Raw genomic sequence first — 27,136 nt, 5'->3', positions numbered from 1 at the left:
GCTTTATTTAAAACCTGGTCTTTGCTGTGTGAGCTGTATTATTAGTGTTTGTCTTCAGAAGTGGTGGTACTACATCTATATCTCTTAAGGGTGAGGGCCTACCCCGAGGCAGGCTAGACTAGTTTACCTGTGGGCCTGTTTCATCTCTGTTAGTTTGTCTGGTGAGTTGGACTCCTAGCTGACTTCTCCCCTGCATTACTTGGGTAGCATGGGCTTGAGCCTATCAAGTTTGGTTTTTCATCTTATAGAGCTGATAGTCTTTGTACTGTGACAAAAACTTTTTTTTTTCATAGTGTTGTTAGTATATCACTGTTATGTAGGAATACATGCTTTGGAGATGTTCTTTATGAATATGGGGGCTCTTCTTTAAGAACTTGACCTGTAAAATTTCATTTTTTAACTTATTTGAGTCCTTAATAAATAGTATTCAGTTGCTATGTGTGTCTTTGACCACTTTTGAGTTCCTGAGTAGGCAGGTACCTGTAGTGGCAATACTAAGTCATGGCTTGAAGCAGTAATTGAGCACCTGGTGGGAAGGCAGGACCAACCCAGAGGAGCTCAGGTGCATGCAATACAGTACACCTGAGTGACTGAAAGTGGTGGAGCAAGGATCAACCCCTTCCCAGACCTCATTTAAGGGTTGAAACAGTAGAGACAAGGATGTCTTGCTGAAGATTCATGTGTACCTGAGGCCTTCTGAGGGTAAGTAGATCTTTCCTATATCTTTCCTTTATTTCTGTGCTATGGCTGCGTATCCTCAGCTGCTGTAGCCTAGGGCTTTGCTGCTTTGTTGTCATTGCTGCACTGTCCATTGCATGGTAGTTTTACAGTACCCTCATTTGTATATGCTGTGAAAGCCAGGTCATGTGATTTTTCCTTCTTACTTTTTCTGTGGCTGATTTGTGTAAGTTACAGTAATATGTAATGATGCATGCTGGCCATCTTATTTTATTGTTGTGAGCTCTATCTTCCTTAGTGTAAAACTCAAAGGTGCTGGGATAAGCTGTAATTCAGCTACTTGAAATGAAGAATCACATGTTGTACTTGCAGACTATGATACTATGTGAAGGCAAAGCATGTAATCAGAAGTTGCCTAGTCTACAAGGAGAGGTTGGTGGCCCTGCATGTGGCAGGGGGGTTGGAGATTCATGACCCTTGAGGTGTCTTCCAACCCTGGCCATTCTATGATTTTGTGTGATTCTGTGATGATTATTTTGAATAAATGCTGGATGGGACATAGGATGGCCTATTCTGTTGAACCTGTTTATTTGCATATATTTGCATTTGTATATTTGCAGCCATACAACTTCTACAACTTTAACACAGGACTTGCCCATGCGTGTAAGTGTTCTTCACTTTTTGACTCTGATTACATATGTCATTCTACAGAATTGTTTCTACTTCTCTTTGAATTATCAGATAACGTAATAAACTTTAGCAAGGTAAGAACATCTGTTTAATGGTATTAAAATAACTGCTTTGAAATGTTGTAGGACAACTTAATTTCTGGCTCCTCATCTCTGAAATCTCTGAAGTGCCTTTATTAAAAATGTATTTCATCATCTGAAGTTCTGATGCAGAAGAATAACACTATATTCAATTACTTAATAAATTTTCAGAGAGCTTTGTACCTCATTTATGGAGGTTGTTAGGCCTGCTTCTGTGAAGATTAACCTGATGCATCAATGCCTTAAAGAGAAAAAATGTAAGTTCTTTCACATGAGCACATTGTGTATAGAGTGAACAAATGCTGTCTTATATTTAAATAAGTGGATGGTAGGTGTTAGCTTTATTGCTGTTATGTATTTGCAGTGAACTGGATAAGCTGGTTTATATCACAGAAATGTACTGCTAGAAAAAACTATTCTGTCACTGGTTAGAAATTCAGTTAGTTATACTTCCCTCATTCTTGTATTGGTGGTTTGCATGAGAACATATTAAAATGTTAGAATAATTCTAAACTGCATGAGATTAAGTAAATTCCTTCATATGCTTATGCTTTCTCCATTTTCTCTTGTAAAGAGGACAGGAACTCTAGGAGAGGTGATAGTAGAATTTAGTTATATAAACATTTATTTTTTGTATTCAATATACTAATCACAAGCATACTTGATTAGAGATAGTTATGTTAATTCCCAACTCTCAGTAGCCTATTGTCAGAGGGTTGAAATAAAAATTTGCAAAGCTGGCATTGTGGCCTGACTTCCATAAGGATGCATGCTTACTGCAGGAAGAGAATTAAGAATACTGTTTAGACAGGAATAAAAAACAAACATAAAAACAACTGCAAGTAGCCTAACTGTGGGAGATGGAGAAGCACCTTCAACTTCCCAAGACCACTGAGGGCTTGACTCTACTTAAGAAATGCCAATTATGTTAGAAAATCTGATTTGAGTTTATTACCAGTTATTTGATACAGATATACCACATACAGTGGTGAGTCTTGTAGGCTATTGTGTTGTGAACTAAGTACAATGTATTTGGTTTTTCTGCTGTATCAGTTGTCTTTCAGGCATCAAGTACACTACAGTATTAATAGCAGTCATCTGTGTCCTTTAAGAAGAACAAATACTAGCCTAAGTAGAAAGGGACCAAGACAGCAAAGAAAGGGCAGAGATCTTGGACTAAGATTTTTATGAAGAATAGTATAGAAAAGACATCTGAAGAGAAATCTAGTAGTCACTTGTACAGTTGTCTGTGTTTCCTATGGGAAGGGGTGTGAATGCTTCTACAGATTTTATTTTAATATGAAACATCAGAATTGCTATATATTTTCCTCATGTTTATGCTCGGTTTACACTTCAGCTCAAGAGAAGTCTCTGAAAATCCTTGGAGACCCAATCCAACTGACTGCTGGTAGGAGTCATTGTCTCTTAGTAGTATTAGTTTTTCCTTCTGCCTTTGGGAGGAGTCTTCTGCCTTCAGCATTCTTCTTTCCTAAAACAAAGATCTTGGAACGCAGTCATGCCCAAATATCAACATTTTTTCCCTTGTCATCGTTGCTTAAAATTAGATAAATTATTCTGGGCTTGTATGAATTGTCACTTGTCTCTGTCCTTGCCTTTCTGTTCCAAGCTGCTGCGTTTTCCCTTCATGCTCTTTCCTAATACTCGTGGAATGAGCCACCTTTTCTACTTGCCACCCCAACCTTTGATTACTGAGCTTACCAAAGTGAGATGGTTATGATTTACAGGGGAAGTGGGAATGATTGCAACACTGCCAGAAGAATTCCGTATCTTCATGTTACAATGCAGAATATTCTCAGAATTAAATGCTCTTTTAAAACATACTGACTTTTAAGTGCTAGCAGTTAAGCAATGTACCCCAAGGGCTTAAATGAATAATAATGAAAGAAGATCATAACAGGAAATTTCAGTGGGTTACTTCCTTAGTTGATGCTAGGCCTGGCTATGGAAGTGAGGCATTCTTTTTTCTTTAAAGAAGTGAATGTTGAAGAGTCACGCAAATCCAATGACCGTCATGTTTCTACATTTCTAGGTGTGAAGCCCAGTGGACTGGGCATGAGTGGAATGTGGTTGTGTTACTGCTCACACTGCACCATCTTTGGCTTTGTTTCTGTTTGTGCTTTTAGGACTTGCATTAGGACAGGTAAATAATGAAATTCTCCTTGATGTGGTGTTGGTTTAGTTTTACTTTAATTTAAATTTAGATACCAAGGAGCAATAATTTGTTTCTGTTAGTGAAATTAGTGTAATCTGTGCTGATTGTTTCCTTACTGTTTCACATGGGTATTATTCCTGTTCTGTTATAAAGTTCAGTTGTTAAAGAAGTTTAGAGCAATGAATATTGCACATACCAAAATAATCCACCTGATTCAACTAATGAGTTACATTTATTACTTCATTATCGCAGTGATTTTCAGGTATTCTATCTGACACAGATCTATTACTGTCCAAGCATCAGAAATTATTTTTAATCAGGTGCCAAACTAACTGAAAACAACACTTCTAGTTTTAGCTTGATCCAAAGCAATAGATCATTTGAAAAATTCAACTTCAGATGTTTGAAATTGAAATTTGAATAGTATGATGAAGTTAGAACACTTGTTTAATGGAATTCCTTCTACTGAAAAATAAACCAGCAGTCTCAATAGTTAACTTTGTTTCGTCTTTATTGTTCTAAAAATCCTTTGTATGGGCTCCAAGGGACTGAATCTCTGGCTGGGATTTATCTAAACAACAAATTATTAAATGGAAAATTGAAAATAATGTTTTACAACATTCCTACTGTTTAATGTAGAACTCCAGGGATGTTCAAATATATCTCATTGGTTGATATTTCAGAAAACATTTTGTGAAATTTTGTTACTGTTTTTGTTGCTTTGTTAGGGCATTGCAGGGAAAATGATGAAGTAGATAAGACAAGTCATGTATACATGCTCACATCTAAAAATTGGTCTAAATTGCCAGTCTCTTGATGAAAACTAGGCATTTGGTTTCTCAGACTGTGTAGTACTGTCATGAATGTTTTGCTGTCCTGATGAAAGCATCTGTTGCTTGCTACAGTCTGCTTTTCCTCCTTTATAATTTTTGAGAATGCGAAAGCTGAATTTTTTCTGACATCTAGCAAATGTCAGCTAGTAAAGTGAGCCTAGCTGCTCAAAAGCAGCTTGATATCGATATTGGAAAAGGGATAGAACCGTATTTACACTGTGAGCTGACAGCATCAGGAGAAGCGTTTGTAGTTAGTATGTAAGATGAGGGACACAGCTCTTTGACTTGTGGTAAGGCCTCACGGAGTTCTCACTACTGTATCAATATCCCCCAAGGTACCTGGCAAACCCATCCAATAGTAATAATGTGATTCTATTAGCAGCATACTCTTGCCTTTATTTTAGGGTAGGGAGGGGTAGCTGAGCATCTTTCATTGTAAACTTAAAGAAATGTAGCAATGAACAGGCCTCAGCAAAACCTAAGCAACTTAGGTTCAGTGCAACCTTTTGTTACCTTTTAGAGTGTTAATGTAAAAATGACACTGAACAAAGCAATGTGTCAAAATGGCTTTCTCTTTTCTGTTTCCAGTGCTCTCTAGTCTTGTGTTGTTGGTACATTGTATAGTATGCACTGAACTTAAAGGAATACATTCTATCTGTTCATATAGTGTTCTCTTGAGATGAACATTCAAGCTTTCCTTTGTAGCATAGGACAGATTTATCAAGCTTAAAAAAGGTGATGTTAAATATAATTACTTTAACATCTGAAGTAATGCTTTTAGTTACAGAACTTCTAACAGTAGGATCTGTAGTAGATGTAACTGAACACACAGAGCATAATCTAGCAATGGCTGCTACCAAAGTATAAATGTTCTGGCAGACTTATTGCTTCTTAAAGGAGGAGCTCCTTAAAATGGGTTCCTCGATCCTTTGGCTAGTACTGTGGGAGCTAAATTGAATTTTATCACTTCTAAATTGGAAGCATATCTTCATGGACAACTGACAGTGGTGTGAAATTCAGAGAAGATAAATGGCTGGTAATGCATCTGGGATAAAATGATGTCAGATTCAGGTACAGACTGAGAAGAGCTCTGTGTAAAGGGATCTGGATGTCCTGGCAGACAAGTTCAGTATGAGCTGACAGTGTCTCCTGGCAGGCAAACAGTAAGCAATGTTTTGGGTGCATTAAACCCAGTATAGCCAGCCAGTCAGAAAAGATGATTCTCCTGCTATTACCTACTTTAATAACTTAGAGGCTTTGATTACTCTAAGGGATCAAGAATGCAATTGCCTTGTTTACATCAGCTTTCAGATGTTATCAAGGTCACCTCTGTTCTTTTGCAAGTATTATGGATATATCTTACTTTGAGAAATAATTGTGGTGAGGATCTCTTTTTCCCCAGTGGAAAATGTTGTTCTTTCTTTGGTAACTTTTCTTGAATCCTGAATTCATCCTGTGTGAGATAAACTTACTGCAATGATGCAAATGTCATAATCAGATTTTGATCTGAATTAACCTTTTCATTGAAGTGAATGCTGAGTCTGCTTTGAGATCTTATGTGGTGCTTTAAAAGTGCTTCAGGGAGTTAGCTAACTAAACCCATGCAAACGATGCTTTGATTCAGATACCTACCTTGTTATTTTGAGATCCCTTCTTAACCATGTATTGTAGTAAGAATCTCTTCTAGAGAACTATGGAGGCTGGAAGTATTTGCAAGAGAAATCTTTTCCTTCAGAGTTTAAAGCATCTGTTTAATTTGTGTAATGAATAATTCCTTTGAATTGGAAAGTCGAAAGCATAAGAATGTTCTTCCAAACTCATTTGTGGATGACTACTTTAACAGTAACCGACACTGGAAATATGTACATCTTGTAATTTTGTTGTCACACCGAAGTAAACAAAAGAAGCAGAAATGAAAATGGGGGCTGATTTTTTTCATCTATTAAGTTAACCACATTAGCTCATGGGTAATCTGCTACATCACTCAAATTGCTGTGGCAACTTGAAAAATGTCTTGAACTTTGCTAGCCTGAAGGCACTGTTTTATTTCCAGAATCTCTCCCAAAGGAGGTTCCTATTGAGAGTAGCTTCAACTGTAATTGAATGTAGAATTTAAAGTTTGTGAACGATTAAAGTGTGTGATTAAAAGAAGTAATAAAGTCACTTGTCAAATAGTCTTGCTAGTGGTAAGAGCTGTTTGTTACCATTGTGCTGAACTATGGTCTTTGAAGCAATGTTAGGGAAATTCACCTGTTGAGCTTGGCAGAGCTGCATCCAGTCACAGCAGATCTCGATTTGATTTCAGATGTCCTTGTATATGATAGCAAAATCAGAATATACTGATTCTCTGGAATAAATTGGTTAAAACACAGTTCTTATTGCATGAAGATGTAGCCTTAAAAGTAGTACTAACAAAGTTGTTGATGCATCAATACTAAAATTATTGGTACATTAATACAAGCTTTTTATCATTGCCCTGGTCATTTGAATAAGACAGATCCTTTAGTTCAAAGTTGGCAAAGTTTGTGTACTTCAAAGAAAGAAAAACTTTTATGGCATCTCAGTTTCAAAGGAAGCCTCTTTTGCAGTGTGTCCTACAGAACCAGAACTTTTCAGCTAAATACTTTGCAAGTTATATTTAGCTTTCAACTGAATTACAGTTTAGAGTCCAGATTTATAATCCAGTGGAGCAAGATGTGTGGTTCAGTACACTTACTGTGTAAGTGAAAATGTCTAGAAAGTATCCTTAAAGTGTATTAACCTGCATAAATCATGACTCAGGAATTCATACCTCTGAGATGGGTGATAATGCTTTACCATACTTCCAAAGTACTGGAAGTGATGGTTGAATGAACTTGAAGATTAATTCTTTTAGTTTGGATGATCTAAGTAGATCTGGCTATTGAAATAACAGTCAAAAATGAAGTTTCACTCTTTCCCACTCTTCTCTGAATGGGAAGATCTCTGTAGAAACACTTTTTCCCTCAGTCATGCAAATTGTTCTATCCACTTGATTTTTCACTTTTTTTAGTCTTTCAAAGCTGTTAGAGATTGTCATTCATATTTTTCCTTAAGAAAACAGAGGATCAGACTGCCACGGTTCTTTCAAGATATCCAACTTTTACCTTTACCAAACCCAGCAGGAGGTTGAGATACAAGGTCAAAATCTTTGGCATGCTATTTGCTCCATTGCTTAGTTGCGACTTTTTTGTACAGTAGAAATAGCAGCCCAGTTGGTGATAAATTCTCTTAGAGAATTTGTGTGAGAAATCTCACTGACTTCAGTGAGAGTTGGACAGAACCCTGACAGCCAATCCAGGAACAGTGCCTACGTCACATAGAGAAGTACGTAACCACTTATGTCGGCATGAGGCTTGTGAAGTCCCTGTGCAAGTGGCTGTGTTTAGTTCTCAAATATTGCCTGCTGATCAAAGTACTTTTTCAGACTGAGTGCACTGTTTGAAGTACTTGCTCTGGTAAGCTAACTGGGATAAACATTGAGAACACCTACTCAGAGGATGTCTGTTCTTATTACAGCTCAGGTTTGGAACAGAGTAGGTACAGTGTCTTCCAGCTTCAGATTCTCCTGTGTCTCTCAATATTTGACTGAAAAATATCTGCTACATAAAATTAAACACTTCAGAGTCATTTACATAACTTTTGCCTTTGTGGTGCATTGCATTATCTGAGACTAATTTAAAACAGACCTTTATGAAATCATCTTTCAGAAAAATTAACTTAAAATGGAACTCAGGAGGCAGTATTTAAAAAAAAAAAGCCATCTACAGTTGACTTCTGGAAAAATGTCTCCACAGTGGGAGTGTTCTGAAGCTTTAGAAATCACAGTACCCTTCACCCATATCCTGACTCCCTTCAGCTGCTGAAGTAAAATGTTCTGCTGTCAGATTGTTCTCACTATCCTTGCAAGGAAACTTTTCTTCTCATACTTCATCTGATCTTTTTCTTTTAACCTTAGTGATCTGCTGGAATAATATTTCAAGTCATTTAAATTTCCAGTAAGTATTACTCAATAATATACATGGATGATGTTTAGCAAGCAGATGATGTGCAGATCTTTCACTTTAATGAAGTATTCTCCAATCTTTGTTAACAATAATAAACAAGAACATGCAGTAGAGAGCCTGGGAGGGTGCTTTAGCAATGGGGAAAGGCATGGTGAAAGCTGTCATTGTCACTATCTCCTGCTGCACTGGAGAAAATGCTGGAGGGAGGTGGCTGTTTGGGAGCTCACATCACTTCTCTTGCCAACTGGCTCCAGGGGAAACTTTTCTGTGCTTCCCCTGCCTCTGCCCCCTGTAATGTGTGGCATCAGTTTGGGGACTGAAAATGAAATGCTGTGATGGCTTTGCATGCATAACATCCTTTGTGCAACAGACGTGGAATAGGAAAATGTTTTATGGCCTAAGGAGAAGGGAAGTCATCCGTGAGGAAAAAAGTCTGACAGAACACTGTAGTTATCTATCAGCTCAGAGCCACTGTCTGCTTCTTTTGAGCCAAGAATTCACAGGATGCAGCGTTACGCTCAGATCTATGTGGGTGCCTCACCAAGGGAGCTTAACATGTCTTGAGCTCCTGTGTCTCATTTCCTTTTCATGACAGTAACTTAGCTGGTGTTTTGTATGTTGTAACAGTCATAGCTTTATAAGAATTGGAAATGAGCATGAGAGATCAGATTTATTATTTTATCCCTAACACTTTTGTTTTTTTTATGGCCTCGTTAAAAAACTTGAAAGGAAAAATAGAAAATTCACAGTAGTGAGGATAGCGTGTAGTAGAATAATAAGATTTAGAATGTACACTTCATTAAGGAAATAGTTTTATTTTCAGATTTCTTTCTTCTGTACAAGCATTTCCAGCTTTTGTAGTAGTTTAGCTAAAATAATCTTGTGCTGCATTTTCCTATTGTGAATTTAAATGATCCAAAAAGTGCTCTTGTTGCGTGGGCAAGAGAACCTGTTTGGCTTGTTGCTGCATTTTTACAATTATTTCAACCTCTGTGCCTTCACTGCACCTGCCTTGCAGTGACATCTGCTGGGAGAAGCAGGAAGTCTTTATTGTAATTACAGCACTTTCATTCCAAAGTTAATTGCACTCTACACTTGATGTTATCTTTTTGTCTTATCAACACTACATACAGATGTAGCTGTACTAAGGAATAATTACTAAATACTTGTAATGCTTAACTTGTGATTTAAGTATTTTAAGTGTCACATTGATGGATGTTCCAAATAAATACTTATCCTTTCCTTCTGGTTTTACGTTTGGTATATGAACACTGAAAATAATCAAAGTGGGGAAAATATAGATGAGAAATCACCTTTTATTTCTGTAGAATTGAAGAGGTGATGGCAATATACTGGTGATTGGATAAGAAACCTCGAAGTCCATGCCTAGCTTTACAATATAATACGTTGGTTGAAAATCTGAACAAATTGCAGTGCTCACCTGGAATATATTATGTGATACTTAAAAATCATTATTGTATAAGCAGTTTCTGATTAGTTCCTTTTACAAATATATTTTATTCTGAAATTCTGATAATTTTTGTTTTCCTTTTTGCGTGATTATCCCTTATTTTCTGACAGTTGTTTTATTTTTGTTTCTTGAGCCAGAATTAAATGCAGCACACCTGGATCTTTACTTACTGTGGCTTATCCTATGTTATTTTCCCCTATATCTTGTATTTTATTTCCTTTTGCCTTAGTTTTTTTTCTGCTTTAATATATCAGTGCTTCTTATTTAGGATGAATCTTTTCTACACTGAGAACTCTTACCATACTAAGAACTTGATTCCTATACTGCAATTGAGTTTTATCTTTTTCCCCTTGATTTGGAATTCTTTTTATATCATTTTTCTTATTTTGCCTCTTTTTTTACCCTTTATTTTGAGATTGTGTACTTTTCTGCTTTGTATTCTCTTCTCAGTCTCCTTTTTTTATCACTTTATGCAAATTTTAGATGAAAACACCAAGAAATTGTGTGAATATTTACTGATTTTATATAATGGAACTTTATTGCATATTTTATAATTTTATAATAAATTATTAAATAATTTATTTCAGTTGATTCCACTAGAATCCTCCTTATCTTGTTTTGCTACTGTTGTGCCTCTAGCCCTAGTACTAGTGATTATTGCAAAGATGCCACAGATGACTCTTATTTTAAATAATTTACTTTTACAGAGCTTTTAGTCATCTAATAGTAGATTTCAGACTGTTACCATACAATACTGGTACTTAAACTGCAGGACTTGTGTGGTGAGAAGGGGAACTTTGAGAAGTTGTTTAGCAGGCTTCTCAAAGGAGGCAATAGATATCACTAAGAATTAAAAACAGCTGATAAAGAATGACAGTAATGTGTAATAACAGATGTTAGTGCTCACCTAAAGAGAACTAGTAAATAAGATGTTAGATGCCAATATATGCTATAATTAATCTATTTTAAATAGAGGAGATGAAAATGAGGAGGATTAGAGGCCTTAATATGTACTGTTAGATTCATAGTCAGCAAAATTCCTTATGTTAGGTAACTTCATAAGTGTCAAAACAAAACAGCTCGTTGTAAAGTGGTACTTAGGAGGGCTTAAGCATGAACTCCCACTTTTGCATGGCTGTCTTTTAAGTGAGATGATGTATCTGAAGACAATTCACAGGAGTCTTCAATATGTGTCAGTGAATTAATTTGAAACTGCTTTTTAGATGACCCAATTGCTGAAGCAGACTTAAATTTGGCCAGTCAGTTACTTGATTGTATCTGTTGTATAGCCAACGCAGATGGACTGTATGATGCTCAGTAAGTTTTTTCCTATTCTCTCTGATGTGTTGCCCTTAATCTTTCAACACTTGTACACCACATACCCCAAACCATCCATCAGTGCAGTTGGTCATAACCAAATAAGTGAGATAAAAATTCCTTATTTTTGGTATCTTCAGCTTTTCTCTAATTTTTTTTAAAATTACCAGATGCTAACAGTTCTTCAAGTCTTCTCTCATGCATACCATGTTAAAATCATGCTACTATTAGTGACACATGTAAGTCACACAGAGCAGTAATGAAAAGCAGTCCAGTCTGTTCTGAATTTTGGATTGTCACAATTATACTTATGTACTTTCTATCATACAAGTGAAACTTAAATAAGATCCTTACTGAGAAGGAAATTACAGACAACCTCCATGAATGTACTCATTTTTTTCCCCCTGAGTTTTCCTCCATTCTAATGGATTTGACAACACTGGCAACACATCCACTTTTTCATTAATGACAGTTTGTTATTAAATAGTTTGGAAATTTAATAGTACAGAGCTTAGATCCACTGTCCTTTTATAGTAAACCATGTGAGTAACTGTCAATTTTCAAAGCAGTTCTGTTTGAATATGTCCGTATGCATACATATAATGTAAATGAATTTGCCCATGTATTTAAGACAGAATGATTTGTTTCCTTCGTAACTGCAGTCATTCTTTCACAAAGCACAAAGAATGGTACTATCTCATCTTATTTCTGTTGTCTTGTACAGCCAGATTATTCCACTGTTTAAATTTACAAATAAAAGCTGCTTTTCCTGCAATATTTTGGATGCACAAATTCAGAAAGATTACATAAAGACTGAGTTGTGCCACGCATTTCAGTTCTCCTTTCCTGTTCTAGTTCTGACTGAATTAACACCTGATGCCAGGGTGATTCTCCTCAACTCTTCCTTCCAAACACAGAAGTACAGCATTAAGGACCTATTGAGTCTCCAGTCAGTCTTACATTGTAAAATAATCTTGTGCTCCCTGGAATGAGGTACCTTTCCAGTTGTGAGCAGGCTAAGTGTATTTCTGTCTTCTTGGCTTAATTCTGCATTCAACACAGTTGCTATGCAAACACAGCATAGAGGCCAGAACTCTAATTTCATTTGTTTTAAATCTTGTAAAATGTACTGTCATTTTTATTATTGTTCTAAAAACTGTTGGAAACTGCAGGGGAAATTAGTTGTTTTACAATGAAAAATGTCCACATAATAGGGATGCTACCAGTGGGCTTAATACACAGCAAAGGTGATATGATGTAGAGATCTGAAACAGAATTGTTGCACAGATCAACTGACTGCTACTATTGTGAAGGTGAGGCTTAACTTCTTCCCTAACTATTCAGTTACTTGCAGCACTGTACTTTTGCTGTTAAGTAGTTACTATGTTTTTTCTGAAAAACTGTTCCCAATTCCACAATTTTGTTTATCAGGACATGAAAGCTCAGTTTTTGAGATAATTCTGGTTGTTCACTTAAGGGACTTCCTCTTTGCTAAGGATGTCCCTAGTGAGAAATGCAGGCCACCAATTTTTTTAGATTTTTCCTGAACAGCACTCACTATTTGTATTCAATAATTGTGGTGATGACTTACACTTAATTCTTTATTCTTTTTAGAGTTATATATTTTTTTATAACCACAGTGTAAAAAGTTATCTCTAAGTATGACACTTAATTCTAAAAGATTTTTTCCAAAAGACAAGTAGATTGGCAGCTTTGGAAACGTTTCTGTAATCGTCTCTCAGAGCTTTTCTAACATGCTATTTTAGGTTTACTTTGTCTTTAAAAAAAAAAAAAATCAGAATATGTAGCTAGAACTTCTATGATATTATTCCCAAAAAAGGAAATCTGAAGTAATGTCCTGCTCATGGTCTGTCTGCAGAATCTTGTAAAGCACATATTAGAGAAATGAGGGAAGGTGTGAGGATTCAATCTGGAATGGATTACTGGACTGGCAAAGCCTGGCTTGCATTTTGAAATACTATATTCCACTGTGATTTAGTAATTTGTCTTGGTCATTTTTGTGTCATGGAAAAAGAAATCTATTTGCAGGTTTTTCAGCTCTTAGTGTGCACTGAGTAGATTCTCTTACTAATACCAGATGGCAATATTTTCCTGACTTGTCTGGTTTCATACTGAAAGATCCCAATTTTTCACTATTTGTAGCTTCTAAATACTAAAGTAAAATGTTAAATGCTTGCTCTTGTATTACCATGTCCTGAATGCCTTGCAGTGCCAGTCCTGTTTTGATTGTCATTTTAATAGTAAGGATGGTGATTTGAGACTTCTCACATAGATTAAGAATTTATTGCCATAATTTTCTGACTTTATGGAAGGTCATCTTTTGGGGAAAGACAGTTACTGTATGTATCTACTTAAAATGCAGAGTGAAGTATAAGGGGCAGATTTCCAGCTGAGCATCTGCTCATAGGGATCTTAATAATAGACAGACAACTTTTGATTCTTTGGAGTTTTCTTTCATCCAAATTCTTAGCTCATGAGACATGAACACTTCTCATTTTCACATCAACTGTTATGTTTTCATTCATGGGCTGGAACTCCCTAACAGCTTTAGACTGTCTGATCATACCATAAGAGGAATGAAAAGAACAACTTTATCATGGACAGAGCGCACTAGTACTGTCTCCTACTGCTTTTGCAGTCTGTAAGGAGAGGACTTACTGTAATGGTTTGTAGGAGGCTGATGGGCTCTAGATATCTTTGAGGAGTTAATGAAATAGAGAAAATGGAATCTATCTTGGAAACTTAGGTGACTGTTGTTCTTAGGAAAGTTGTGCTTTCTCCTGTAAACTTGGATCCTGCTCTCTTGCTGCATTAGTTTTGTTCAAAGGAAAAGGAGGAATTCATAATGTGAATGAGAATAGACCCATATAAAGTACACAGAGCCTCCTTTCTTTACCATAAATGGAATAAAAAGTCATTTTGCATCCTAATAATTTCCTGACTGTTTAGGTGCAGGGATCTCTTCATTTTGTGAGCACTTGTGAAACTTTCTTTAGGTTACTGCTACTTTCGGGTAGAATCTCAGGAAGATCACTGCTGAACAGATTTCAGAAGTGGTCTGCTGTATATATTTAATATATAGCTAGTTAAAAGCTATAAATATTGGAACTTACCATGAGTTTCTTAAGGAAATTAAGATTGAGTGTTATCTACCAGTATTGTAGACAACAAGTTCTTATGGTCAGTTTTGATTCCATTCTGTTTAGAAATGGAACAAGATTACAGTTAAAAATCTCTTGGATGTAGTTACTGCCCCTCAGCATTACAGTATTTTAACTGTAAAGCAGTCAAAGTATTATATGGTACCAAAGGTTAACAATTTTCACAGTAAAAGGAATATATTTTTGAGTTTAGCAAACAAGTCTTTAGTGGACACAGGTCCCAGTGCTTAGGCTGACTCTGAAAGGCTTGTTTAGACTTCCTTTGTCCAAGACTGCATGCTTGGTTAAGAGTAATACCAGATATAAATATGGACAGAGATGAGAGGCTGGGGTGCAGCACTGTGCAGGTGGATCTAGGGATCCTGGCTGACAGGCTGTGTGAGCCAGCAGTGTGCTGTGGCAGCAGAGAGGGCAAACCAAGTTCTGTGGTGCATTAACCACAGGGTACACAGCCAGCTGGAAGAGGTGATTGTCATGCCGTATTGGGCACACCCTCATCTTGAATACTCCGTGCAGTCTGGGCTCTAGAATTCCAAAAAAGGGTTAAGATAGTTGAGTGCATCCAGTGGAGGGCAACAAAGCTGCAAAAAGAGGCTGAGTTCCATGTGTTCGTATGCTTGGAGAAACGGTGATCTCTACCTCCATCTTAGGAGGGGAAGAGAAGGGAGAATGCCCATATCTTTTCTGTGGCAGGATGAGGGGGAATAGCTACAAGTTGTGTTGAGGCTGTTTGGGCTAGATGTGAGGAAAAACCTCTTCACTATGAGAATAGTGGGAAACTGGAACAGGCTTTTGGAGAGGAGGTTGATATCCTATGCCTGTCCATGTTTAAGAGATTTTTTAATACTCTCAATACTGTTTTTACTTTGGGTTAGCCTTGAAGTAGTCAGACAGTTGGATTTAATCTTTGTAGGTCCTTGCCAACTGGAACTATCGTGTGTGTGTATTTCTTGATGATTTAGGGGTACATGGTTTAAAAATGCTTACTGAAAACCAGTTTACTTAAAATTTTTACAGCCAGGATAAGCAAATAAGATTTTGAAGCATTGAAAAAATCATGCCAACCCTTAAGAGGGGAAACTCTAAATACTTTGTGGAGCAGTATTACAGACAGTATAGAGCAGTGTAGCGCAGTGCCACAGACAGGCTAACTGGCCTGTGCTGATTATTTTAATTTAATTTTACTGCTTCTAAATATGGGTCAGCAATTTAGCAGCCAATTATGGTATCTCTACTTGGCACTGTTGTGTTGTCTCTTACCAAAAGTAATGGATGATTTATACTGAGCTATGAGTCTTATTCAAGAGCCTGTTAATTTCCTGTGTGGGAAAAACTCAAAGTATTTGGTATTTCACATGCAAAATACTCATTTTCTGTTTACTTTATCTCTGCATCCAGGTCTGGCTCTATTCTCAGCAAACATGGATTCTGTGCTTTCCAGAGACTGTTTTGTGGGGTTTTACATTATAAAGGGAAAACAAGATGTTATGAAATGGATTTACTATTTGGAATTCTATATATGCTGAAGCCGTATCTTCATAAATAATGTTATAGGTACCTGAATTTTAATGTATGAATACTGCTCAGTGCCTACCTTTCAATTCTCCCCACCTGTGCCAAACTTCAGGAAGATATTAATGAGGTGACTTCGGGCATAAGTGTGTTTAGATGGGAAGGAGCACAGAAGAAGTGGTTCAGGTGACTGCTTATTCTGCATGTGGCCAAGTCCCAAGTCTAGGCTTGTTCACTTTAACACAAGAATTCACAGCTTCAAGATTTCTAATAACATTACTTAGCTTTGTCAGCTAGAGAAATCTAAAGAGAAACGCTGTTCTATTTTTTCCTGTATCACACGTGGCATTATATTCCTTGAAAAAGGTCACTAATTTTTCCACATTCTACAAATACTCTGCAGTCTCTTGACCTTGTCAGATACAAATGAAGAGCTCTACTAGATAAAATTGAATAGCTCCTCTAATGGTGGCTTGGCTTGTCATGTAATTATTGATCTCTGTTCTTTGCTGCATAAGAAAATGTTGACATCAGATTTTTTTTTTTAAATGGAAACTATTTTAAAACTAAATATCTTTTTAAGGAGTCCTGCTTCATGTGTACTTTCAGAGGCTTTGGCATTGCAGCTTAAAACTCAGCATGTAAAGGATTGTTTGTAACCTAAGATACTTAACAATGGATAAGCCTCAAGCAATTTTACAGATAGTGATAAAATGAAAAGAACAATATGCTGTCAGCAGGAGTGTAATATGTGAATGTGATTCTGTTCATCATTATTCTGTTGCTCTGGTCTTTTACAAATGCATTTAAACATCTTGTACCAGCTATCCATATAAACAATGATCATTACTTTTGCTACTGTTAGATCATGCAGGCTGACTCTAGGACTGTTTGGAAATGAACTACATTGACTTCATCAATTAGAGAAGATGGGAGAGGCAGAGCTACTCTGTTCAGTTACAATCATAAGGTAGCACTTAAATGTGCTAGCTGAAAAGTAAGGTTAAATTTTACACTTTCTGATTCAGCTTTATATTGCTGTCTCTAGGATGTCTGTAGCATAAGCTGCTAGTGTTCCAATTTCTGTGAAAGTACTATCAGGCTCCTTTACATATTAATCCTTTATAGCTTTGGGAAATTAGAGGTTTTGGAAAGAAGCAGGAAGAAGTCACTGTGTTACTTTGTCCAGTGACTTGGAGTACCTGGAGTTCAGCTGCTGCTTCAGAAACTGTATGACATTCTCTTCATTGTTCTGATCTGGGAGACAGAAATAAGGTTACTATACTATAAAATCCTCCTGCCCCTCCCCAACTTACACATGCAAACCATCCTGTACCAATGGGAAAAGTGGTGCTCCCTGGGGCTTAGCAGGAGTGGTGGTGTTGCTTTCATCTGAATTACTAATGGCTTTCAGTCTCAACCAAATGTGATGTCTGTCTGACGCTTCTGCCCCATGATATTGCCCCACTTATAGCAGCTCATACCACTTAACATTTCTAGAATGCTCCTGAGGTGCCTTAGTCAAATGAGCAGGCTATTGATGTCAAAAGAAACTGTGTAGTCAACATGCTATGAAACAGAAGGGTCATCTTATTATGGAATCTAAGTTACAGTGACACTAACTCCCATCCTTATGGAAGAAATGTCACCTACAATGTCTGTACGGTTAAGTGGGTGTTACTGCTTCTCCTGTGACCAATATAAGCAAAATGGCAGGAGTACTGTAGAACTTTTTAAATATTTGTGTGTAGAGGGTGATGGGTGGTAACTTCAGCATTTTTTACACAGCTTTGGCAAATAACACATTTTTCTCTTGCTAGTGAGATATAGGATTTGAGGCAGAAATATGGGGGAAAATATTATATGAATATACCTTAAAAACCTTTTCTGAGGTCTTAGTCTACAGTTCTTAGAAATCAAAAGGCTTTATGCAGCACATATATTGTTGTTCACAAATAATTCATGCAAGGTCAGACACTTTGCTTAAGATGTCTCGTTTTCCATCCATAAGAAAAATCCTATACCACAAATTAAAATTATTCAAATCTGTCAGAGCTGTACGTTCTAGGAAGTAGCTGGGATTTTAGTACTGCTTCTTAGTGTTGCCATCGTGTAGCATGGGGACTTGCATTACTTCTCAGGAAGGCAGTTTGCAGTCCATGTGTCTTCATACTGACTAACTGGAAGAGGATTATTTGATTTTTGTTTTGAACACAACTTGGTAGTCAAGCTCTTGCTGATATTAATCCTCTTTAATTATTGCTTTCATACTTCACAAATAAACAGTAGATGGTCTAGGCAGTATTATTCAGATGCGAGAATGAACTATGATATACAGCATTTGTGTTGGGATATAAAACTCTGAAGACTGTGGATCTAAAATTCCATTTAGATTGCTAGTAAAGATTAAAACTTCCATTTTGATCATCTAGTATCTTGACCTAAGCTTTGTTCTACAAATTATCTGGAGAAATACTGCAGATAATTACATTTCCTACAGCTGTTTTCTTTAAAGATTATCCAAATGCATTAGCACACCTGTAAAACTAAATAAAATTAAGTTAAATATGGTGCAACTAATATATGTTTCCCTACTGAAGATAAAGTACAGAAGACAATAGAAATGGAAAGCCAGTGCATTCTGGCTCTAGATGAAAATACTGCTGTTGAACTCTTTCCAGAACAACATGTACTTGGATCGGTATTAAAGAGAAGTATTGTGGCTGTCTAAGCCAGATGACCTAGCACATTGATAGTGCAGGGCATATTTCACAGTTACACAAATACCAAAACTGTTTTTCTGTCCATAAAACAAGTATATTAGAATCCTAGCTAAAAGCAAGCAAACCTGTTTTTAAGTGTTTTTCTTCTGAAATTGACTCCAGTAGCTCAAAACTGCTGTATTACTGTTACAGAGAAGTACTCTAGTAACTCTTAATAACTTCAGGAAACAAGATGTGAAACACTGCTCTATTTAATGTTTAGAAACCCCTCAAAGCTGCAATTTTTATACCCAACATACCTTTAGGTAAAAATGTCAACAGACTTCTACTTAGAGTTGTTAAAGTAATATTTATTGATGAGCATGTCTATTTCCTCTGTTTTTAGTTAATGCTATATAAAATACTGTTGCAAATGCTGGCAACATGAAAAGTTGTTCAAGGAAGATTTCTTGAAACCTGCTGCCTTATTTCTATTTTCATTTTATCTCCATCTTTCACTTTGAGTGCCTGTTGTTTGGGATATTGCTGTTCTCTAAATTTCTTGAATACTTTGAAAAATTACCCTCTGAAGCCAGAAAATGGCACGATACAATTCTCATTGTTCAATTCCAAATTTAAAAATATTGCTAGTTCCCTTTATAGCTCTTGTACCACTACTCTCTCCATGAGATGTATTTGCTAGGCCCTTCTATCATTTCCCAAAACATGTTCCCCAAACACTGAAATGCAAAAGGTAGACTTCTTGTTGCTTGATGGTTTCTGTGGAGACCCTTTCAAATATTCATTTTAAGTTTCCTGTAAACCTTGATATATCTTATCTTTATTGAATATAATAAAAAAACTTATTAAAGTAACTCCACCACCTTCCTGAAGTATTTTTTCTTATTCTGGATGGAGCCAGGTTACAAAAATCTGAAAAATAGAGGTTTACAAATCAATTTTATAAGATCTGACTCTTAAATACTTCTGCTTATTAGTTGTAGACAAACGAAGAACATTGTTCTGGAAGCTGCCAAGAAAAAGGGCAGGAAATTGCAAGTGTGTTTCTAGGTAGATAAAGATGCCAGTAAAATCACTTAGTTTGACTGTCATATTGACTATCCATTGATCCCACTTGTCATATGTAGGTAGATCATCATGAACATATATTCTGGATCGACAGACTGGTATGTAGGGGCCTGAGAGTATCAGAAACTTGTCTCCTAACATGGAGTAGAAAAATACTGGCTCTGGAGAAGTTGGGAAAGTCAAGGTACCCATCAGAGAATACAAGGAAGGACTGATTGTCATGTAGGCACTTCTTACAGAGTAATTGACAATAGGAGCTTATTAACATCTTGTCATTTTTTCTTATTTTACAATTCTACCAAAACTTTTAATTCTTTAAAAAAAAACAAAAACAAAACAAAAAAACCCTTGTTCTCCTCCTTATTTCTTACAGGATATGGACTTTCTTCTTTTGAGACACTAACTAATCACCTGTTTCAGCAGCAAACTTCAGGAAATTTTATTCCAAAGACTAAGCAAGGATCTGCATCTTAGTTTTCCTTTCCCAGAAACAGAGGAGTTCTGCCCAATGAAAAGTATGTGATAATTCTAGAGCTGAAGTTGACTTAAGGCCTTCTCTATCAGATCTTGTACCAATGGGAAAAGATGCTAGAAGCCTTCACAGGAAGGTTTGACATACTTCCTTCTCTGGAGAAGGATTTCTATTCAATCTATTCAAATGAATGAACACTCCTAAAACTATTTATTTGGAGTCATGGCATATGAACTAGAAGCAATTAAGCTGTAGCATGCCATTTAATCTGCATTTATTTTCATTCCCTCATGTATTTTGATAAACAGGAAATTGTATTTAATAAGCAATTAAGGATGTAGGGGTAGAAGATTGTCTTTAGTGAAATTTCAATTTCACTTGAAGAATGATGATAATTCACTACATACTTGGAGTATCAGTTATTATGAATATAAGGACTTCTCATACAGATGAGTCAAATCTAGAAAAAAATTAAATCACGAATACATGGTGGTAGACATGAAGATTATAATTGCTTTTATAACTAGGGTTGCTTGTAACTTGAATGAAACATTTATCTTACCGTGCTTTCATCAAAATTACTTGATGCTGACTGGGATGAATTTCAGAGAATATTATTTCCTTTCTTGGTATATGGAAAAGAATTTCTTAGTGCTCTGTTTAGAAATAAATGCCATATAATGTCTAAACTCATGCATGACTTCACAAATTAAGTTTTGTGGGAAGAATGTTAAATTTAAGCCCCTAATGTTTTTGAACTTCAGTTTTTAGGACTTACCAAGCACACAGGTGTACTGGGCAGAATAGATATAATAGTGCCTTTAAAAGCTTACAAAAGTGAAGATATTAGTTTGATGTTTTGAATAAAACTCATTCTTTGCTCTACTAAACAAAAGAGTAGTTTTGCCTAAACTTATACAGTTGTTAAACTAATGTTAGTACTTCTAACACTGGAACAAATGTTTATGCTGAGATTGTTCATTTCTTTAGTGTTTTACTAGAACTTTATAGGCATTACAATTTTTCCAAGTAAGAGCAGTCTAAAAATATCAGAAGCTGTATACTGTAGTCTTTTTTCTGAATGAAAGGACTGTATATGCCATTTTGCATTTAATAGTCTTGCCTAGCAGTCTGATTTTTTTTGACTGCTGTTGTGATCTGTTTTATGTAACTTATGGCAAGTTTACATATCTTTCATGACTGTTAATACTAAATTCTATAGTAGGAAAAGGTTTAGGAGTCCTTTACAAGAAAACATCCAGTACCATGTGGTCATTGTGACAGCTTATCAGGAAGTGAAAAAGGATAAAAATAAAACCTGTTTAGCAAAACATCTACACATGTTTTAGTACTTAATTCTCTTGATAGCATAAAGGACTCGGAGTGTGTGCATGTTTATCTTAGCTTAAGATGGTTAATGAAATGAAGAGCTGAAATCAGACTTCAAACATAAATCCTATTTAAAGAAATGAATTCAGCTGCTCTATGATTTCAAGTGCAGGTTTAGCAAGGACTTGGTCACCAATTCACTGCCTGATTATGATCTCTATTCTGTTATCATCAATCACTATGGTGTTCTGTTATTTTGTGACATATGCAAACATACAAATGCTACTTTGGCTTCTCTAACCTGCGAGAATTCATGGTTGGTTCTTTGCTTTTCTGTTGTAAAAGACTTAGCTTTCTACGCTCAGTGTCTTTGGGCCTGTGAATTAGTAAAACCATTTTACAAATGAATAGTATACAGTTAAAGAAAAATAGATTAGCCTTATAATACATAAGAGAAATGGAGTTGTAATTTAGGAATTCTAGATGGCTATAGCTTGGAGTAGTAGCTATGAAAAGGCCCCATTGCATGTATGATATTGTAGAATCTTCAAGTATTGAGGATTTAAAAATTTTGTTTTGAGCTGGTATTAAAATGGGCCATTGATAAACTTGTTTCTGTACATCTAATGACAGTTGCTTACAATTAAGATTCTTCTGTGCTGTGACAAAATAGGCAACCAAAATCAGCATTACTGAGGAGTGAAACACTTGCCTCTTTCCAACAATCCTGTGATTTCTTAGTCTTTGGTTCTCTTTTACTGTAATAATACAGTGTAAATTGTAATATCTGGGAGAAATATTGTGATATCTTAAAAGGTTGAACAGTATGGACGAATACCTGTCGGATAGCCAAAGAAGTTCATAGGAATATGTTGCTTTTGCTCCACAGATATTTGCATGTTCAAAAACAGAAGAAACTCTTCCAAATCGCTATTCAGAGCACACAGGTTAAGCACCATTTCTGAACATACCGATGTCACTCTGAAAGTTGTCTCCTTTTTATTTCTGTGGAAACTACAATAGGCACAATAACACTGTTAGAATAGGACAGATTGTCAGCTACAAAACACTGTTTTTCAACATAGTCACTGCCATTAACTGTGCATTTTCACCAGTGCTATACAAGTGTGTACTGTACTCAGAACAATCTGCATCAGCTGTTGCCACTGCTGAAATGCACCACCCACCACCTCACTGTGCTCACATTCACTCTTCGGCCTCCAGAAACATTCAGCAAGCATCAATGAATATCCAGGTAGGTGCCTGGAGAAATTCAATTCCACCCCTTTGCTTCATACATGCTTGTATGTCGGATACCACTTTATCAGACTGCCCTCTGCTGCCATCTGTCACATGGCAACAGTGTGCAATGGAACGCTGGTAGGAAGGTTCAATCTCTACTGTTATACTGCCAACATCTGCCTCTGGCAACATCATGGGCTGACATAAAATAGGAGGCACTACTTTTGGGCAGCACTCATTCTCCAGGACAGGCTGTCTTTTCTTGTGAAGAGATGGAGATTATAAAGATAGGGACAGTACTGCATGTGTCTAAAACCAAATTGTATGAGAATATAAAATAGTATAAGATGAAAACAGGAAACCATAAGATCTGATCTTCTGTTTTGCTGTTTTCACTTGAGCCACCTGGTGTTGTGGAGAAAAGAGCAAACAGAATTCAGTTCTGGATCAGAGAGATGATGGGTGCACCTTTCCTGGAGAAAGTTGAGGTCAGGCTGCATGGGGCTCTGAGCACCTGATCTGTAGGCGTCCCTGTTCTCTGCAGGGGAGTTGAACCAGATGGCCTTTAATGGTCTCTTGTAACCAATGTGATTCTATGAGTTCTTGTGACTTCATTCCAAGAGGTAAATGGGCTCAATCAGCTAAAAGTTCTTACTCATTTTTTTTCTTAAATATTTACTTATTAGGTTTCATGTGAATTACGCCTTTGTTATTCTAAGTATCGGTGTAGTGGCATAACACAAAACATACAGCTCATGCTAGAGGGGTTTTTTCAAAGTGAAAACAAAAATCTGCAAGGAAGAGAAACATTTCTGTGATATGTATTGCAGCCTGACAGGATCTTAGATGGTATTTCTATTAACAGTTATAATTTGAACGAACTTTTCTTCTATCAAAGCAAAATGTATATTTGGGTGAAACCAAATGTGTTTTAGACTGAGATAATTACTGCATGTTGCAGCAAGCTACAGGGTTGGGTAATCTTATGTTAACCAGTGTGGTTCAGTTTTGACATTTTATGTTGTGCTTCACTCTTAACCTTCAGGGTATGTGAATTAAGGACAGATGCTTTGTTAATTTGGAATCAGTGACCAAGCTTAGGACACTTGATTTATATCACCTCTGTATATGTGGGTGGCCTCTGATTTCACTCTTAGCTCTTTGTTTCTCCAAGCTGTAGGTTGCAACCTCTGTTGTCACTGTAGAAGAATTAATTCCAGTTGGCTGCTATGAGTGCTTGCTTTTGTCTTGCATCATATGATGTCCAAGGCACTGCTAATGGAATCTCTTTAGAATATCCAGTCATCTGCTACACAGTACTGTATGTTTCTAGTTTTTCCAAATTTGAGCATTGCTTTATTACATCCATGGAAAAAATTAAACAAAAATTGAGGGGGGTAGGGGGGAAAGCAATGGGACAGCTGAAAAGAATCACTGGCATTTCCAGTACAATCCTTAAATAAACACAAGCTGTGCTCTGTGGTTAAACATGCACTGTACTTGTCTTGAGCCACAGTTTTGTCTGCAGTACACAATATTTAACCAGAAGATCATTCCTATTTTTACCAAAGCATTTACAGAAATAAAGAGTATTCTGTCATAATGCCACTGAAAATGCAGCCTGGCTTATGACACAGCAGACAGTAAGGAGCTCTATCATAAGCAAGAGACTGGAAATACAATATTTTTTCTCCTCCCCTAGATATTGCACTGTGAATTTTTTAAGGAAATAGTGGATGAATGTTTCAAAGGATAGGTAGCATGATTTCACTCTTAATGATGTATGCTTGATTCTCACTCTAGGAGTAGGTTGTTTATTGTGATAGCTTAAGATTGGGTTTTTGCTGGGGGGAGAAAAACAATTCTTATCAGGTGAATCTGGAACCTTAGTTCTAAAGCGTAATGAGTCATGTTCTTCCCCATGTGTAATCTTTGTTTAGAGGGAAGATAAGGATCTTATTGGCTAGTTTTCTGTTTTAGTCTATTATCTGAGGATTTAATTAGAGCTCTTCATTTGTAGTGCAAAAGGATGTCTTGTTTGTGAGCCAGTCTGTGTAAGCAGCCTTGGAGGTGTTCACATGAGTCAAGTTTGGCAGGTGATGTGATTAACTGTGAAATTTTCCCAGTTTTCCTCCAAAATCAGTGGAAGTGTATGGTCCTCTAACAAATGATTCAGAGAAGTCTCACTTATTTGCTGACTTGTCTCTATTGGCTGGAGTTGTAGGTTGGGAAATCTGTGTGTTCAGTTCAGGTGCTTAAAGTTAAGATTATTTCCTTTTCTCTCCTCTTGTGCACAGCGGCTGAACTTGTTTATGGTCCCCTAGCAGCTGAAATATGATGACTACCAAGTCAGTTCTGTTACAGGACAGTAATTTCATGAAGTGAGATAAATAGAGGAAGCAGTACCAGTGTAAATGATGAGCAATTTGAAGTTTTAATGTAGCTCATACTGGCAGAACTTCCATGACACTCAGCAGTTTCTTCCAGCTCTTACCTTTTTTTAACCTGTTTCTCATTTGTGTATTTGTTGCTGTTTTTTTCACTGTGGCTATGTAATCCACCTGGCATGCTGTGGCTCATTTCAGTAAAGTGTCACCATCACCACTGTTAAAATAGCTTTAATGATTACATATGCATCTACAGAATGACAATTCTTATATTTTAGTGTAACTTAATTCTTATGGCACAAAGAGAACTGTTCCTTTTCTCTTTGGAGGGGGAATGTTATTCTAGAGTCTAATGCTTGTTTTAAAAAGTTTTTGCATCCAGTTCATATTGAATGTTAGTTGCAAGTACTCTTTTCCTCTGTTTAATTTTTTCAGGTAAAGTTGCATGTGCAACTCTGAACAAGAACTTATGCAAATTCATATGGGTTGTATTTTTTTTTTTTTGCATTTTATGAGTTTGTAACAGCTATGAGTTATCAATTCTGTGCCTCTGAGCAGAGGGTAAGTTGGCAGAGTAGCAGGCATCCAGCTTACTGCATATGCAGGCATTTTTCAAAATACATTTTGGTGTTTTGAAGTGATTTTGTGTGGTTTATTCTCAATGTTGTTGCTGCTTGTCACAGCTCCTTCATAAATTTGGATCATAAAACTCTACTCAAAGAAATACCTGCTCAATTTCTAGCTACAACACTCAATGACCAGTTAGGACAAATAAAGCTATATTCTCAGCCAAAGCAGTGTATCTTATTCAAAATGTGTATGTAAGACCTTCTTTAATGTCAGAATACATGGAATGTTCATCAGAATGGCTGTTTTATCAACTGCTTCGCATACAGGATTGTGTGAAGCATTTAATAATGGTCATAATTCTGTAGTTATTTACACTGCTTCACGGTTGCCATAAAGACAGTTTAGTTCACACTAATCTATTCATCTCAAACTCATTATTAATGAATGTACATCTTGGATGTGAAATTACACAAAGAACTGTGACCGCATTTTGTTAAGCCTGTTCAATTAAGTGAATCAAGTAGTTTCCTCCTTCAGTTAATAATCTTGGTGCAGTATTTTGTGGCAAGACATATCTAACTGTTCACCTTCATATGCAGAGATCAGCCTTTGCTTCTCTTTTTGACAGTGTCTTTACTCAGGTGGTTTTTTTAATTGGAATGCACTGTTATCTTGAATTGCCAGTTCAACCACCAGGTGGCCATCAGCGAGCAGAAGTAGGCCTGTCCTTGGGTGGTGGCTGTGTCCCAGCTGCGAGGATACGAAGGGGAAAGCAGCAGCTCACCTCTGGTCACCAGTGTTCATTTTAAGGCTTTTTGATTGTTGTTACTACTCTCATTACTGATGAGCTCTTGATTTCTGCTATTAATGCACCATGTATTTTTTGTATGAGCTTATTCTTTGAACAAGTAACTGTGCTATCTTTTGAAAAGCATATTTGTATTTTTTTTTTCAGGGAGAAATAAAACAGCAGAAGTGATCTATGAGAATCATATTTATATTGGACTGTGGCTGTGTATACAATTTAGATGTGCTGAGAATAATTTATTTTAAGTTATCTCTATTATAAATGCTTAAGTTGAGTATTTGCTAAATTAAAGTAACTATGTATAGTAGTTATGTATAACAACATATTAGTTATTCTTAGCATTACCAAAAAGAAAAAAAGAAAGAGGGGGAAAAACAGATATTGATTTGTTTTAAATAAAGGATCTGTCTTCATGAGATAAATGAGCAGACTCTCAAATATGTCCTACTGCTATCATATTCTACCAGTACTTGCTTTTATAGTAGGTTATCTAGCATGTACCATGAATAACCTAAAATAACTACTTTTTCCTTTATGCAATAAGAGTAATATATTTGGAAAACAATAAAAAAACTG

The 27,136-nt window shown here is 36.3% G+C and overlaps 1 long non-coding RNA gene across 1 annotated transcript; it reads left to right on the top strand.

The window, feature by feature from the left end:
• LOC116217092 lies at nt 1–27,136 on the top strand. Its single transcript, XR_004161049.1, has 6 exons — nt 1–702; nt 1,299–1,341; nt 1,620–1,705; nt 2,806–2,856; nt 3,499–3,609; nt 26,708–27,136. It is a non-coding gene; the product is annotated as an uncharacterized LOC116217092 (long non-coding RNA).

Source organism: Meleagris gallopavo, chromosome 12, assembly GCF_000146605.3.
Source record: "Meleagris gallopavo isolate NT-WF06-2002-E0010 breed Aviagen turkey brand Nicholas breeding stock chromosome 12, Turkey_5.1, whole genome shotgun sequence".
Taxonomy (NCBI): Eukaryota; Metazoa; Chordata; class Aves; order Galliformes; family Phasianidae; genus Meleagris; species Meleagris gallopavo.
The sequence above is the reverse complement of the archived record's forward strand: the minus strand, read 5'-3'. Positions and strand labels throughout refer to the sequence as shown.